The sequence below is a fragment of the Schistocerca nitens genome, chromosome 10, assembly GCF_023898315.1.
Source record: "Schistocerca nitens isolate TAMUIC-IGC-003100 chromosome 10, iqSchNite1.1, whole genome shotgun sequence".
Lineage (NCBI taxonomy): Eukaryota > Metazoa > Arthropoda > Insecta > Orthoptera > Acrididae > Schistocerca > Schistocerca nitens.
In genome coordinates, this window is record NC_064623.1 from 226,823,732 (window position 1) to 226,839,333 (window position 15,602).

The window sequence follows — 15,602 nt, forward strand, 5'->3', positions numbered from 1 at the left end:
CCTCTACATCCTTACATTTGTCCTCTGGCCATCCCTGCTTAGCCATTTTGCGCTTCCTGTCGATCTTTCCTTGAATTCCTTTTTGCCTGCTTCATTTACTGCATTTTTATATTTTCTTCTTTCATCAATTAAATTTAATATTTCTTCTGTTACCCAAGGATTTCTACTAGCCCTCGTCTTTTTACCTACTTGATCCTCTGCTGCCTTCACTACTTCATCCCTCAGAGCTACCCATTCTTCTTCTACTGTATTTCTTGCCTCCATTCCTGTCAATTGTTCCCTTATGCTCTCCCTGAAACTCTGTACAACCTCTGGTTCTTACAGTTTATCCAGGTCCCATCTTCTTAAATTCCCACCTTTTTGCAGTTTCTTCAGTTTTAATCTACAGTTCATAACCAATAGATTGTGGTCAGAGTCCACATCTGCCCCTGGAAATGTCTTACAATTTAAAACCTGGTTCCTAAATCTCTGTCTTACCATTATATAATCTATATAATATTATCTATATAATATTAGAAAATATTAAGAGGGATGTATTATTTGGCCTAGATTGGTTATTAGAATTTAATGTCATATTGACTTTCGAGGAAAATCTTTGTTTTGCCCAAGATGACAGTATGTGTTGGATACCATTTGTGACTGACAATTACATTGCAAAACAAACAGCTGATTGTCAATGTTTACAATTAACTGCTACAGCACAATTGTTACCAGAGATCGATAATGTAGAGTGCATATCACGTTGAGCTGACATACAAAACAAAGTAAATGAGTCTCCAATATTAACCAATACACAAAAACTTAATTTATATAATTGAATATGAACCATGGACCTTGCCATTGGTGGGGAGGCTTGCGTGCCTCAGCGATACAGACAGCTGTGCTGTAGGTCCAACCACAACGGAGGGGCCAGACAAACGTTTGGTTCCTGAAGAAGGGCAGCAGCCTTTTCAGTAGTTGCAGGGGCAACAGTCTGGATGATTGACTGAGCTGGCCTTGTAACACTAACCAAAACGGCCTTGCTGTGCTGGTATTGCGAACGGCTGAAAGCAAGGGGAAACTACAGCCGTAATTTTTCCCGAGGGCACGCAGCTTTACTGTATGGTTAAATGATGATGGTATCCTCTTGGGTAAAATAATCCGGAGGTAAAATAGTCACCCATTTGGATCTCCGGGCGAGGACTACTCAAGAGGATGTCATTATCAGGAGAAAGAAAACTGGCGTTCTACAGATTGGAGCGTGGATTGTCAGATCCCTTAATCGAGTAGATAGGTTAGAAAATTTAAAAAGGGAAATGGATAGGTTAAAGTTAGATATAGTGGGAATTAGTGAAGTTCAGTGGCAGGAGGCACAAGACTTTTGGTCAGGTGAATACAGGGTTATAAATACAAAATCAAGTAGGGGTAATGCAGGAGTAGGTTTAATAATGAATAAAAAAATTGGAGTGCGGGTAAGCTACTACAAACAGCATAGTGCACGCATTATTGTGGCCAAGATAGACATGAAGCCCACGCCTACTATAGTAGTACAAGTTTATATGCCAACTAGCTCTGCAGATGACGAAGAAATTGAAGAAATGTATGATGAAATAAAAGAAATTATTCATATAGTGAAGGGAGACGAAAATTTAAGTCATTGGTGACTGGAATTCGGCAGTAGGAAAAGGGAGAGAAGGCAACGTAATAGGTGAATATGGATAGGGGGTAAGAAATGAAAGAGGTAGCCGCCTGGTAGAATTTTGCACAGAGCACAACTTAATCATAGCTAACACTTGGTTCAGGAATCATAAAAGAAGGTTGTATACATGGAAGAAGCCTGGAGATACTGACAGGTTTCGGATAGATTATATAATGGTAAGACAGAGATTTAGGAACCAGGTTTTAAATTGTAAGACATTTCCAGGGGCAGATGTGGACTCTGACCACAATCTATTGGTTATGAACTGTAGATTAAAACTGAAGAAACTGCAAAAAGGTGGGAATTTAAGAAGATGGGACCTGGATAAACTGTAAGAACCAGAGGTTGTACAGAGTTTCAGGGAGAGCATAAGGGAACAATTGACAGGAATGGAGGCAAGAAATACAGTAGAAGAAGAATGGGTAGCTCTGAGAGATGAAGTAGTGAAGGCAGCAGAGGATCAAGTAGGTAAAAAGACGAGGGCTAGTAGAAATCCTTGGGTAACAGAAGAAATATTAAATTTAATTGATGAAAGAAGAAAATATAAAAATGCAGTAAATGAAGCAGGCAAAAAGGAATTCAAGGAAAGATCGACAGGAAGCGCAAAATGGCTAAGCAGGGATGGCCAGAGGACAAATGTAAGGATGTAGAGGCTTATCTCACTAGCGGTAAGATAGCTACTGCCTACATGAAAATTAAAGAGACATTTGGAGAAAAGAGAACCACTTGTATGAATATCAAGAGCTCAGATGGAAACCCAGTTCTAAGCAAAGAAGGGAAAGCAGAAAGGTGGAAGGAGTATATAGAGGGTCTATACAAGGGCGATGTACTTGAGGACAATATTATGGAAATGGAAGAGGATTTAGATGAAGATGAAATGTGAGATATGATACTGCGCGAAGAGTTCAACAGAGCACTTAAAGATCTAAGTCGAAACAAGGCCCCAGGGGTAGACAACATTCCATTAGAACTACTGACGGCCTTGGGAAAGCCAGTCCTGACAAAACTCGCCCATCTGGTGAGCAAGATGTTTGAGACAGGGGAAATACACTCAGACTTCAAGAAGAATATAATAATTCCAATCCCAAAGAAAGCAGGTGTTGACAGGAGTGAAAATTACCGAACTATCAGTTTAATAAGTCACGGCTTCAAAATACTAACGCAAAATCTTAACAGATGAATGGAAAAACTAGTAGAAGCTGATCTCGGGGGAGATCGGTTTGGATTCCGTAGAAATGTTGGAACGCGTGAGGCAATACTGACCCTACGACTTATCTTAGAAGCTAGATTAAGGAAAGGAAAACCTACGTTTCTAGCATTTGTAGACTTAGAGAAAGCTTTTGACAATGTTGACTGGAATACTCTCTTTCAAATTCTGAAGATGGCAGGGGTAAAATACAGGGAGCGAAAGGCTATTTACAATTTGTACAGAAACCAGATGGCAGTTATAAGAGTTGAGGGACGTGAAAGGGAAGCAGTGGTTGGGAAGGGAGTGCGACAGGGTTGTAGCTTATCCCCGATGTTATTTAATCTGTATATTGTGCAAGCAGTGAAGGAAACAAAAGAAAAATTCGGAGTATGTATTAAAACGCATGGAGAAGAAATAAAAACTTTGAAGTTCACCGATGACATTGTTATTTTGTCAGAGACAGCAAAGGACATGGATGAGCAGTTGAATGGAATGGATAGTGTCTTGAAAGGAGGATATAAGATGAACATCAACAAAAGCAAAACGAGGATAATTGAATGTAGTCGAATTAAGTCGGGTGATGCTGAGGGAAATAGATTCGGAAATGAGGCACTTAAAGCAGTAAAGGAGTTTTGCTATTTGGGGAGCAAAATAACTGATGATTGTCGAAGTAGGGAGGATATAAAATGTAGACTGGCAATGGCAAGGAAAGTGTTTCTAAAGAAGAGAAATTTGTTAACATCAAGTATAGATTTAAGTGTCAGGAAGTCGTTTCTGAAAGTATTTCTATGGAGCATAGCCATTTATGGAAGTGAAACATGGACGATAAATAGTTTGGACAAGAAGAGAATAGAAGCTTTCGAAATGCGGTGCTACAGAAGAATGCCGAAGATTAGATGTGCAGATCACATAACTAATGATGAGATATTGTATAGAATTGGGGAGAAGAGGAGTTTGTGGCACAACTTGACTAGAAGAAGGGATCGGTTGGTAGGACATGTTCTGAGGCTTCAAGGGATCATCAATTTAGTATTTGGGGGTAGCTTGGAGGGTAAAAATCGCAGAGGGAGCTCAAGAGTTGAATACACTAAGCAGATTCAGAGGGATGTAGGTTGCAGTAGGTACTGGGAGATGAAGAAGCTTGCACAGGATAGAGTAGCATGGAGAGCTGCATCAAACCAGTCTCAGGACTGAAGACCACAACAACAACAACAACAACAACAACATTTTCCGATCGTCCCGGTAATATCAGCGATTACATATGGAAGTTTAAAATCAAAGATGACACTCCATTTTTCTGTAAGCCATATCTAATACCGGTGAAAGAATCAGTTAAGGAGGCAATTGACAAAATGATTGACAACAAATAATAGAACGTAGTTCTAGCATCATGAATAACCCTTTAGTAGTGGTAAAAAAGGTCACAGGAGGTGTACGGTTAGTGCTAGACAGGCGTACATTGAATAAGTATATAGAGACAGAAGGAGACAGACCCATTAACATCGATGAATTGTTATCCAAATTTGAGAAAGCAAGGTTTTTTTTTAGCATGATGGACCTGACTGCAGGATATTGGAAAATTAGGTTACATCCCGAATCAAAGAAGTATACCGTGTTTTTGTTTGATGGTAAATCATATCATTTCAATGTGTTACCATTTGGACTTAATATATCAGCATCAGTATTTATACATGCGTTGGATGAGGCATTAGGGAGAGATTTGTTACAGGATTTAATAATATATGTGTATGATATCCTCAAAATATCAGCTACATGGGAAGAACATTGTCTAACTTTGAGTAAGACCCTAAAAAAATTTAAAGGTAGAGGTGCTACCGTGAAATTGTCTAAATCACACTTTGCGTGGCAAGAGCATATGTTTTTGGGCATATTTCAGGGGTGCAGGGGATCAGACTGGATCTTGAATGCATAAAAGCTATTAAAGAATGTCCTCCCCCTAGAAACATAGGACAATTGAAGGGATTTATAGTTATGGCCAGATACTATAGACGATATATACGAAGCCAAGAACTGGACGACGCAAGAATTTTACATTCATTAAGAAAGGGAAAACCTTGGGTATGGGATCAAGAGGCAAATGATGCGTTTGAAAACATCAAGAGAACGCTAGTAGAATCACCTCTACTACATCATCCGATTATGGGTGGGATATTTAATATTTCGATCCATGCATCTGAGTATGGTATCGCTGGAGTACTCTTCGAAGGAGAGTGGGATCTAGATCGTGGAGAACATCGAACCATAGCCTTTGCTAGTTGTAGTCTGAATAAACATGAATTAATTTACATGGCTATTGAAAAGGAACTGTAAGCAATTGTATGGAGTATCCAGAAATTTCAAACACTAGTATGGGGGTCAGAAATCCGTGTCTATACAAGTCATCAGGCTCTATCTTTTCTAATGAATAGTAGATTGTTACATAATTAATTAATTAGATGGATGTTGTTCTTACAGGAATATAACATTAGGATACAGTATGTAAAAGGTCTGAGAATATTGTACCAGATGCTTTGTCCAGGTTGCCTGTAAGCATGGAAGAGTTAAAACGTATGGAAGGACCCGGCGTAATTTTTTCAATTAATTTTTTGAGAGCAGAATATTAGCATACCAGGGTACAAGAGATGGCTTGAAAAGTAACAGATAACATCCATCATGATCCCTATTTTTCAGAAATGTTTGCTATGTTTATCAGTAATTCCTTACCTCCTAATCAAGCAGAAAAGTGGAAAATTATAGGGCATAATTTGTTTTGGAGAGACAGTATAACATAGCAACGTTGGCGCATATGCATTCCGAAGTTAATGGAAGACTAAATTGTATGGTATGTTCATACAGGATATGGACACTTCGAAATAAAAAAGTGTATAGCCCACATAAATAAGTTTATTATTTTAAGAAGCTAGGGTGTAAAGTGGCCTCTTAAATCAGAACCTGTGAGATCTGTCAGAAGGTGAAAGAGAGTAACACTCATGTTAAATACAGAATGTACCCGATTATTCCTAAATTGTTTCACGATCTTACAGCAGTTGATTGGTTTGGACCGGTTCCGAAAGGAAAGGGAGCAGTGTTGTACATTTTAGTCATCATAGAATGCCGGTCAAAGTATGTTAAGTTATATCCTATCAAAAGAGTAAATACACAGACTGTTTGCAACAGTACTTTCTGGAGGTAGGAAAACCGAAACAATTTCTCACAGATAATGGACCACAATTTGTCAGTAACGAATTTAAAGAATTTCTAGTTTGGGAAGATATTCGTGAAGTATTAATATCCAACTATAACCCGTCATTGAATCCGAGTGAAAGAGTTATGAAAGAAATTGGGAAATTATGCCACACCCTACTGCCACGAATAGCATTCTTTATGGGCGATGAAAATTAAAGACTTTGAGCGTATTTTAAATGAAATACTGCATTTATCAAGGAGAACCTCTGATTAAATGTTTTAGTTGAACAACCTACTTTAGATTACGATCTTAATCGGGAAATAGTTTCCAGAAATTTAGTTGAAAAGGCACAACAAAGAGTGAGTAAACATAATGAGAAAGCTGTTGAACCTGAGTACAAGGTCATTGACCTAGTTCTGGTAAAATAACATCTTCAGAGTTCTGCCCTGAAGAAATATAAACGACCTTTCCAAATACAAATGGTAGGACATCCTACAACTGGATCAGAGAAGGGAAAATACTATGTAAAGGATATAAAGTTGTATATCCCACAGGGATGTTAACGTTCTGTGTTAACGGGTGAAGTGACGACCGTCGGATACCGAATTGTTTTCGGCGTTTCTTCCAAAATAGTTCCCCTGCACCGAATTCCCTTCAAATCTTAAACTATTCTGTAGTCTGTTACTGAATTCTTAAACTATCCTGTAATTTTAGTATTTAGAAAACTGTATATGACCATAACGTAAAGACTGGCGTAAGAGAACCACGGATAAACAGTGATCTCTAGACAAAAAATGTGCCGAACAGAACAACTATTTTATCGTAGTGTATAATTTTCTATTTTGTATAGAATATTTTATAACTTTTATGAGATATGATATAGACGGGAGGGTTTATATCAATTTTGAAAGGGGTGGGTAGTGTAGATAAAAGTACGATTTACACTTACAGATAAGTCATGGCTAACACTAAACACACATCACACCTTTCAGACAACCCTCGCTAACAAGTGTGCCTGATTCTTCACCATTTGCCGTTTCCATAGGGGTTGCTAAGATTCCTTTCATGGACCTCAAGGGTGAAGGTGAGACTGCCCATTCTGTAGGATACGATTTAACAACATACCTCCTGTGGCTTCTCACTCAAGTACTGGAAAGGTAGGGATCCTGGAGAAGGGGGGTGGGAATGGTTTCCTGTCTTTGGGGCTGTCTTCTTTCTCTTCTTTGAACTTAGCAACCACATCTATTTTTTTCCTTTCTTACTTTTCGTTTGAGGATCTATCTATTTCTCCCTCATTCCATATCCATCTACTTCTATCGCAGAAATCCTTCCTGGTTTCTGTGGTTCCCAATAACCTACAACTTATCTTCACATAAGAAGGCCGAAGAATCAGGCTGCACAAACACACATCAGCATACACACAAAGATACACAGGTATGCAAACAATGAAACTACTGACTAGAAACCTGTCAAAAGGTGAGAACTGTCAAGTGGTGGAGGGGAAAGGTATGTGTACATCGGGAAATATGCACACATTGTTTATTGTGACGGTTCTACATTGCGCACACGCACACGCGCGTGCACACACACACACACACACACACACACACACACACACACACAAAGAACTATGACAATTCAATATCGCATATAAATATGTTGTTGTTGTTGTGGTCTTCAGTCCTGAGACTGGTTTGATGCAGCTCTCCATGCTACTCTATCCTGTGCAAGCTTCTTCATCTCCCAGTACCTACTGCAACCTACATCCTTCTGAATCTGCTTAGTGTATTCATCTCTTGGTCTCCCTCTACGATTTTTACCCTCCACGCTGCCCTCCAATACTAAATTGGTGATCCCTTGATGCCTCAGAATACGTCCTACCAACCGATCCCTTCTTCTGGTCAAGTTGTGCCACAAACTCCTCTTCTCCCCAATCCTATTCAGTACCTCCTCATTAGTTATGTGATCTACCCATCTAATCTTCAGCATTCTTCTGTAGCACCACATTTCGAAAGCTTCTATTCTCTTCTTGTCCAAACTATTTACCGTCCATGTTTCACTTCCATACATGGCTACACTCCATACAAATACTTTCAGAAATGACTTCCTGACACTTAAATCTATACTCGATGTTAACAAATTTCTCTTCTTCAGAAACGCTTTCCTTGCCATTGCCATTCTACATTTTATATCCTCTCTACTCCGACCATCATCAGTTATTTTGCTCCCCAAATAGCAAAACTCCTTTACTACTTTAAGTGTCTCATTTCCTAATCTAATCCCCTCAGCATCACCCGACTTAATTCGAATACATTCCATTATCCTCGTTTTGCTTTTGTTGATGTTCATCTTATATCCTCCTTCCAAGACACCATCCATTCCGTTCAACTGCTCTTCCAAGTCCTTTGCTGTCTCTGACAGAATTACAATGTCATCGGCGAACCTCAAAGTTTTTATTTCTTCTCCATGGATTTTAATACCTACTCCGAATTTTTCATTTGTTTCCTTTACTGCTTGCTCAATATACAGATTGAATAACATCGGGGAGAGGCTACAACCCTGTCTTACTCCCTTCCCAACCACTGCTTCCCTTTCATGTCCCTCGACTCTTATAACTGCCATCTGGTTTCTGTACAAATTGTAAATAGCCTTTCGCTCCCTGTATTTTACCCCTGCCACCTTTAGAATTTGAAAGAGAGTATTCCAGTCAACATTGTCAAAAGCTTTCTCTAAGTCTACAAATGCTAAAAACGTAGGTTTGCCTTTCCTTAATCTTTCTTCTAAGATAAGTCGTAAGGTCAGTATTGCCTCACGTGTTCCAGTATTTCTACGGAATCCAAACTGATCTTCCCCGAGGTCGGCTTCTACTAGTTTTTCCATTCGTCTGTAAATAATTCGCGTTAGTATTTTGCAGCTGTGGCTTATTAAACTGATTGTTCGGTAATTCTCACATCTGTCAACACCTGCTTTCTTTGGGATTGGAATTATTATATTCTTCTTGAAGTCTGAGGGTTTTTCGCCTGTTTCATACATCTTGCTCACCAGATGGTAGAGTTTTGTCAGGACTGGCTCTCCCAAGGCCGTCAGTAGTTCCAATGGAATGTTGTCTACTCCGGGGGCCTTGTTTCGACTCAGGTCTTTCAGTGCTCTGTTAAACTCTTCACGCAGTATCGTATCTCCCATTTCATCTTCATCTACATCCTCTTCCATTTCCATAATATTGTCCTCAAGTACATCGCCCTTGTATAGACCCTCTATATACTCGTTCCACCTTTCTGCTTTCCCTTCTTTGCTTAGAACTGGGTTTCCATCTGAGCTCTTGATGTTCATACAAGTGGTTCTCTTTTCTCCAAAGGTCTCTTTAATTTTCCTGTAGGCAGTATCTATCTTACCCCTAGTGAGATAAGCCTCTACATCCTTACATTTGTCCTCTAGCCATCCCTGCTTAGCCATTTTGCACTTCCTGTCGATCTCATTTTTGAGATGTTTGTATTCCTTTTTGCCTGCTTCATTTACTGCATTTTTATATTTTCTCCTTTCATCAATTAAATTCAATATTTCTTTTGTTACCCAAGGATTTCTAGTAGCCCTCGTCTTTTTACCTACTTGATCCTCTGCTGCCTTCACTACTTCATCCCTCAAAGCTACCCATTCTTCTTCTACTGTATTTCTTTCCCTCATTCCTGTCAATTGTTCCCTTATGCTCTCCCTGAAACTCTGTACAACCCCTGGTTTAGTCAGTTTATACAGGTCCCATCTCCTTAAATTCCCACCTTTTTGCAGTTTCTTCAGTTTTAATCTACAGTTCATAACCAATAGATTGTGGTCAGAGTCCACATCTGCCCCTGGAAACGTCTTACAATTTAAAACCTGGTTCCTAAATCTCTGTGTTACCATTATATAATCTATCTGATACCTTTTAGTATCTCCAGGGTTCTTCCATGTATACAACCTTCTATCATGATTCTTAAACCAAGTGTTAGCTATGATTAAGTTGTGCTCTGTGCAAAATTCTACCAGGTGGCTTCCTCTTTCATTTCTTACCCCCAATCCATATTCTCCTACTACGTTTCCTTCTCTCCCTTTTCCTACACTCGAATTCCTGTCACCCATGACTATTAAATTTTCATCTCCCTTCACTATCTGAATAATTTCTTTTATTTCATCATACATTTCTTCAATTTCTTCGTCATCTGCAGAGCTAGTTGGCATATAAACTTGTACTACTGTAGTAGGTGTGGGCTTCGTATCTATCTTGGCCACAATAATGCATTCACTAAGCTGTTTGTAGTAGCTTACCCGCGTTCCTGTTTTCCTATTCATTATTAAACCTACTCCTGCATTACCCCTATTTGACTTTGTGTTTATAACCCTGTAGTCACCTGACCAGAAGTCTTGTTCCTCCTGCCACCGAACTTCACTAATTCCCACTATATCTAACTTTAACCTATCCATTTCCCTTTTCAAATTTTCTAACCTACCTGCCCGATTAAGGGATCTGACAATCCACGCTCCAATCTGTAGAACGCCAGTTTTCTTTCTCCTGATAACGACATCCTCTTGTGTAGTCCCCGCCCGGAGATCCGAATGGGGGACTATTTTACCTCCGGAACATTTTACCCAAGAGGATGCCATCATCATTTAATCATACAGTAAAGCTGCATGCCCTCGGGAAAAATTACGGCCGTAGTTTCCCCTTGCTTTCAGCCGTTCGCAGTACCAGCACAGCAAGGCCGTTTTGGTTATTGTTACAAGGCCAGATCAGTCAATCATCCAGACTGTTGCCCTTGCAACTAGTGAAAAGGCTGCTGCCCATCTACAGGAACCACACGTTTGTCTGGCCTCTCAACAGATACCCCTCCGTTGTGGTTGTACCTACGGTACGGCTATCTGTATCGCTGAGGCACGCAAGCCTCCCCACCAACGGCAAGGTCCATGGTTCATGGGGGGAGGGGGGGGGCATATAAATATACATATAAAAAACTAGGAGGATTCCACGTTGAGTATTTAAGAAGAAGGCGTGAGTGAGGTAAGAGAGCATAAACCAGAGAGGAATCGATTGTGATAATTATTGAGGAATGTCAAGTCGAAGTATAGGTAGACATAGTATCTGTTAAGAGTAAAGAAGTTGAAAAGTAGAGGAGGACTCCAAGGTATAAGTATTAAGAAGGGAGAATGAAGTGTAAAATAGATTTTTATTTTTACCAGGAAATATTTAATTATAGTATACATGAAATGTATGTATACTAGGGCAATGAACCATGAGGCCTACTCACAAAGGATAAGGGAGGCATACCCGGCATTTGCTAGCTAAGGATATAAGGCAGACATATCAACATAGAGATAGGACGACTTGTGGCCTGATGAATAGGGATGTATTATGATGGGGCGTACCTACCAGAAAGGGAGGAGGAAGTGCACTCATAGGGTCAACCCACATGTAAGGTATAGGTACTGATCCTAGGGGAAAAGGACAGTATTGTGACAGAAGTCACACATTTTATAGGAATGATTCTAGTAAGATTGAATTCTATGTACCAGTAGCATTATTATGTGTTATGACTGACAGAAAGAACACTTTCATTTGCCCAGAGTTCCTGTGAAACTACTGTGCATAATGAAATTAGTACATGCTAAAGAAAAAATAGTACAAAGAATTAAAATGAAGGATGAAATAATCAATTGTCTATGACACCTGGAGTTTACGGTTGGAAATCAGAAATGTTGTTCACACGATTCCTAGATGTAAAAGAACTGACTCCCAACATTAGGTGAAATGCTCAAGTTGTTATTATCGAAGTAGAATGAAAAAAGAAGAGCTAAGTATCGAATAAAAGGCTGTTCACGATTATTAAAAGAAATATAATGTATCCTAGTTAAAATGTGAATTAGTATTGTGTGGGATATTAACATACATGGTGATTACGTATAAAATATCGCATGTTTGAGCTGAGGTGAGGGATATGTAGTGCTTCGAGAATTTCCGTGTAAATTCTAGAACCACTTGTTCTTCTACCATCTCGAACACAGGACGATATTTTAAATATAAGTGGAAGAGTGGAAACGTATCTACTGTGGCACCTGTTTCTGTGTGCAGGTTGGAATTTTGTTGTAAGAAGACTGTAAGCGTGGCGGTCGAACGACGCCGACAAGTGTTTGCCGCTAGCGCCACAGAAGCTGTGATGAAAGAACAAGAAGTAATTATGTAATATTCTTTGCTGTTTTAGTGACTGTGATTGTTGTTAAAGAAAAATGAACAGTTGATTATAGATTTTTAAGTACTTCACATATTGGACTCGCTAGGGGCAAGACAGGTTCATAAATTATGTGGTTGTTAAACCAACTTTATTTAAGATGTATTTTATCGAGTCTAATGCGAGATGAATCGGTTGGCTTGTAAACATTCGAATATTGATGTGAGAATTGGTGAATATATTATTTATGGAAGTTGAAATATACCAAGACTGAACTAAAAGTATTCTTTGAGTACTAAATTATTTCAAAAGTAGAGAGTGAGTCTTATAAATTCCTGTTAACCAGCAGTATTCTTTGGAGAAGAAGTTTTCTTAGCCAGAAATCAAGAGAAGAGGATCGGCTGTACATGCCAAGTAAGTCAACCTATGGGGGAGAGGTGTGAATTTTGCAATCCAACTTCACATCGCTTCAGGTCATCTAAAGCATTAGTATCCATGATATAAATGTTCTGTATATTACTTCCGCTGTACCATATTCATAGCGAAAATCACCTCCTTAAAGGCACTTGTTTAAATGGATGCAATTCAGAGGAAGTGAACTGTCCTCTTTCAGCTACATCGTACCATAAATTTATTTTTCTCCAATTTGATGTAGTGCCTCATCCTTAGTTATTTGATCTACCCACCTAATCATCGGCATTCTTCTCCAGCGCCACATTTGAAAAGCATCTATTCTCTTCTTACGTCGACCACTTATCATCCTTGTATCATTACTATACAAGGCTACACTTGTGATATCTACCATTCGACACTTCATGAAGTAACAAATTTCATAATTGTTGCAAACAATAAACTTTGAAAAGCTGGAGGTGATTCTGTTGGAACAACTCCAATGTACCACACCTAGAGAGAGAAGTTTGAATGGCAAATGCATAAATGATAGTTGTTGTTGTTGTTGTTGTTGTTGTCGTTGTTGTCGTCTTCAGTCCTGAGACTGGTTTGATGCAGCTCTCCATGCTACTCTATCCTGTGCAAGCTTCTTCATCTCCCAGTACCTACTACGACCTACATCCTTCTGAATCTGCTTGATGTATTCATCTCTTGGTCTCCCTCTACGATTTTTACCCTCCACGCTGCCCTCCAATGCTAAATTTGTGATCCCTTGATGCCTCAAAACGTGTCCTACCAACCGATCCCTTCTTCTAGTCAAGTTGTGCCACAAACTTCTCTTCTCCCCAATTCTATTCAATACCTCCTCATTAGTTACGTGATCTACCCACCTTATCTTCAGCATTCTTCTGTAGCACCACATTTCGATAGCTTCTATTCTCTTCTTGTCCAAACTAGTTATCGTCCATGTTTCACTTCCATACATGGCTACACTCCATACAAACTGATGGTATGATAGTAACTATGATAGTAACTATGAAAATTTATTCAGTATTGGTAAATGGTCTGGGTATGTGGTAACTGCATGGGTTAACCAAACACTTTTTTAAAAATTGCTCTACATTTATTATAATACTTAAATAAACATAATGCATTACACATTTATGGCAACAAGTAACGACACCTAAAGTACAACAACAACAACCACACTATACTCTGTATAATGCTATACTTCGTTTGTGGGCACTGGCGCCACAGTATATGGAACTTACTGTTCTGATATTACAAAGTATTGTTAGATGTGTACGTGGAATTTCATTTAAAACTATAAACCCTTTATAGTTTTAACATAGGATTTGTTATTAGAAAATATAGTTAAAAATCTTGTGTAAGTTTAATTTTGATAGTAAAACATTTTCAGATTGAAATTTAGGGACTTGCATATTATAAAGAATTCGTACAAATAAAAGTTTATTTACATTTTAATTCCTCAATGGATCTTGTTACTAGCATATTCTCTAAGATTTTGAAAAAAAGTGATCAATTTGCTACAGTTAATTGTGGAAGCTGAAGAAATGAATTAAAATTTGTACCATGGCTGGGACTCGAACCTGTGTGTTCTTGCTTACAATGCTGACCATTACACTACTGCAGCACTATGGTCAACATTTCTGTCCAGTAAGCAAGAAGACCTGGATTCGAGTACTGGCCGTGGCACAAATTTTAATTCATTTCTTCGGCTTCCATCAGTATTGTAGATAAAGATGAGACTTAAGTGTCTTGCGGAAAATTTTATTATAATTGCTACCGTTAGATGTTCGGTAGAAATGGTCTAAATATTTGCGAGTTGTTTACAAAATATGAAGTATCCTAGAATCACCCATAATTCATAAATTTATATACAATAATAATACTATGATATCAAATAGTATGTTTGTAAGTCTAATTGCATTGACCATCTAATAAAGCATCGAAATTATGAAAAACAGAAAGTTCACAGTAACTAAGAATATTGTCATTCCCATGATCTGTGTATGGGTTTCATCACTAAAGTTACAGGATCAAATTGTATACCAATCTGTAGCATTAAACACTAGAGAGAATTACCTTCGGAAAAGACTTCTTAACTCATAGCAATTTTTACTTGTTCTGGAGTGCTCCTTCGTGGTGTAGGGTGTGTCTGTGCTGATGTTTATTGCTCCTTTCTTATTGACTATGTCAGTCTCTGTACTTACTAGAGGGCCTTACAGACTGGTCATCTAAGATTTTCTTCATACTTGTAGGATTTGAAGGGCATTGTCCAGATATCGATTTTGTAAAGCAGTATGTTGTAATATTCAAATAACTCAATAAATCCAACTTCAAGGATTGGAAGATTTCCACTATCAACATAATCAGCAATAGCTCTACCCTACACTGGTAGAAGATTGGCACTGGATCTCACTAGAAGCAAAACATTTTTCCATTTATTTAAATTCTGTACATATTACCAAATAGAAATGTTAATTATCATACATTAAACATGTTTTTAATAAAATAATATCTAATTATTTTGAATTACTGCTAATAAGAAAATAAATTATAATTTGATAGATATCAGTGAAATACGTTATTGTTAAGTGAATAAACAAAGAATCATCATATTAATGTCCAGTCTCCATAAATCGAAAATTGTTTTATGTTCCATTTCACGGTTTGCATTTTTGCACCAAATTTGAATTCCTTGTGATTAGTGTCATTTATGCAATTAGTAATTAAAATATATTTTTATTAAAAAATTATACAGTTTTTTGTTAATTAACATTTATATTCGTTAATAAATACATATCCTATTATAAGATGAGGTCTTTTCCCAGATTGATAACCCAAAAAATACAAGGTTGTCATACATTCACAAATTAAACTAATGCTGCTGAGGTGGATGTTTCTACTTTCTGTAAGAGATATGTCCAACCTGGTTATTCT

The 15,602-nt window shown here is 38.2% G+C and overlaps 1 protein-coding gene across 1 annotated transcript in view; it reads left to right on the forward strand.

Annotated features, from left to right (window-relative positions):
• The window catches only part of LOC126210328 (zinc finger and SCAN domain-containing protein 30-like), a 206,898-nt gene that overhangs the window by 85,877 nt on the left and 105,419 nt on the right, over positions 1 to 15,602 (forward strand). The window lies entirely within an intron of this gene.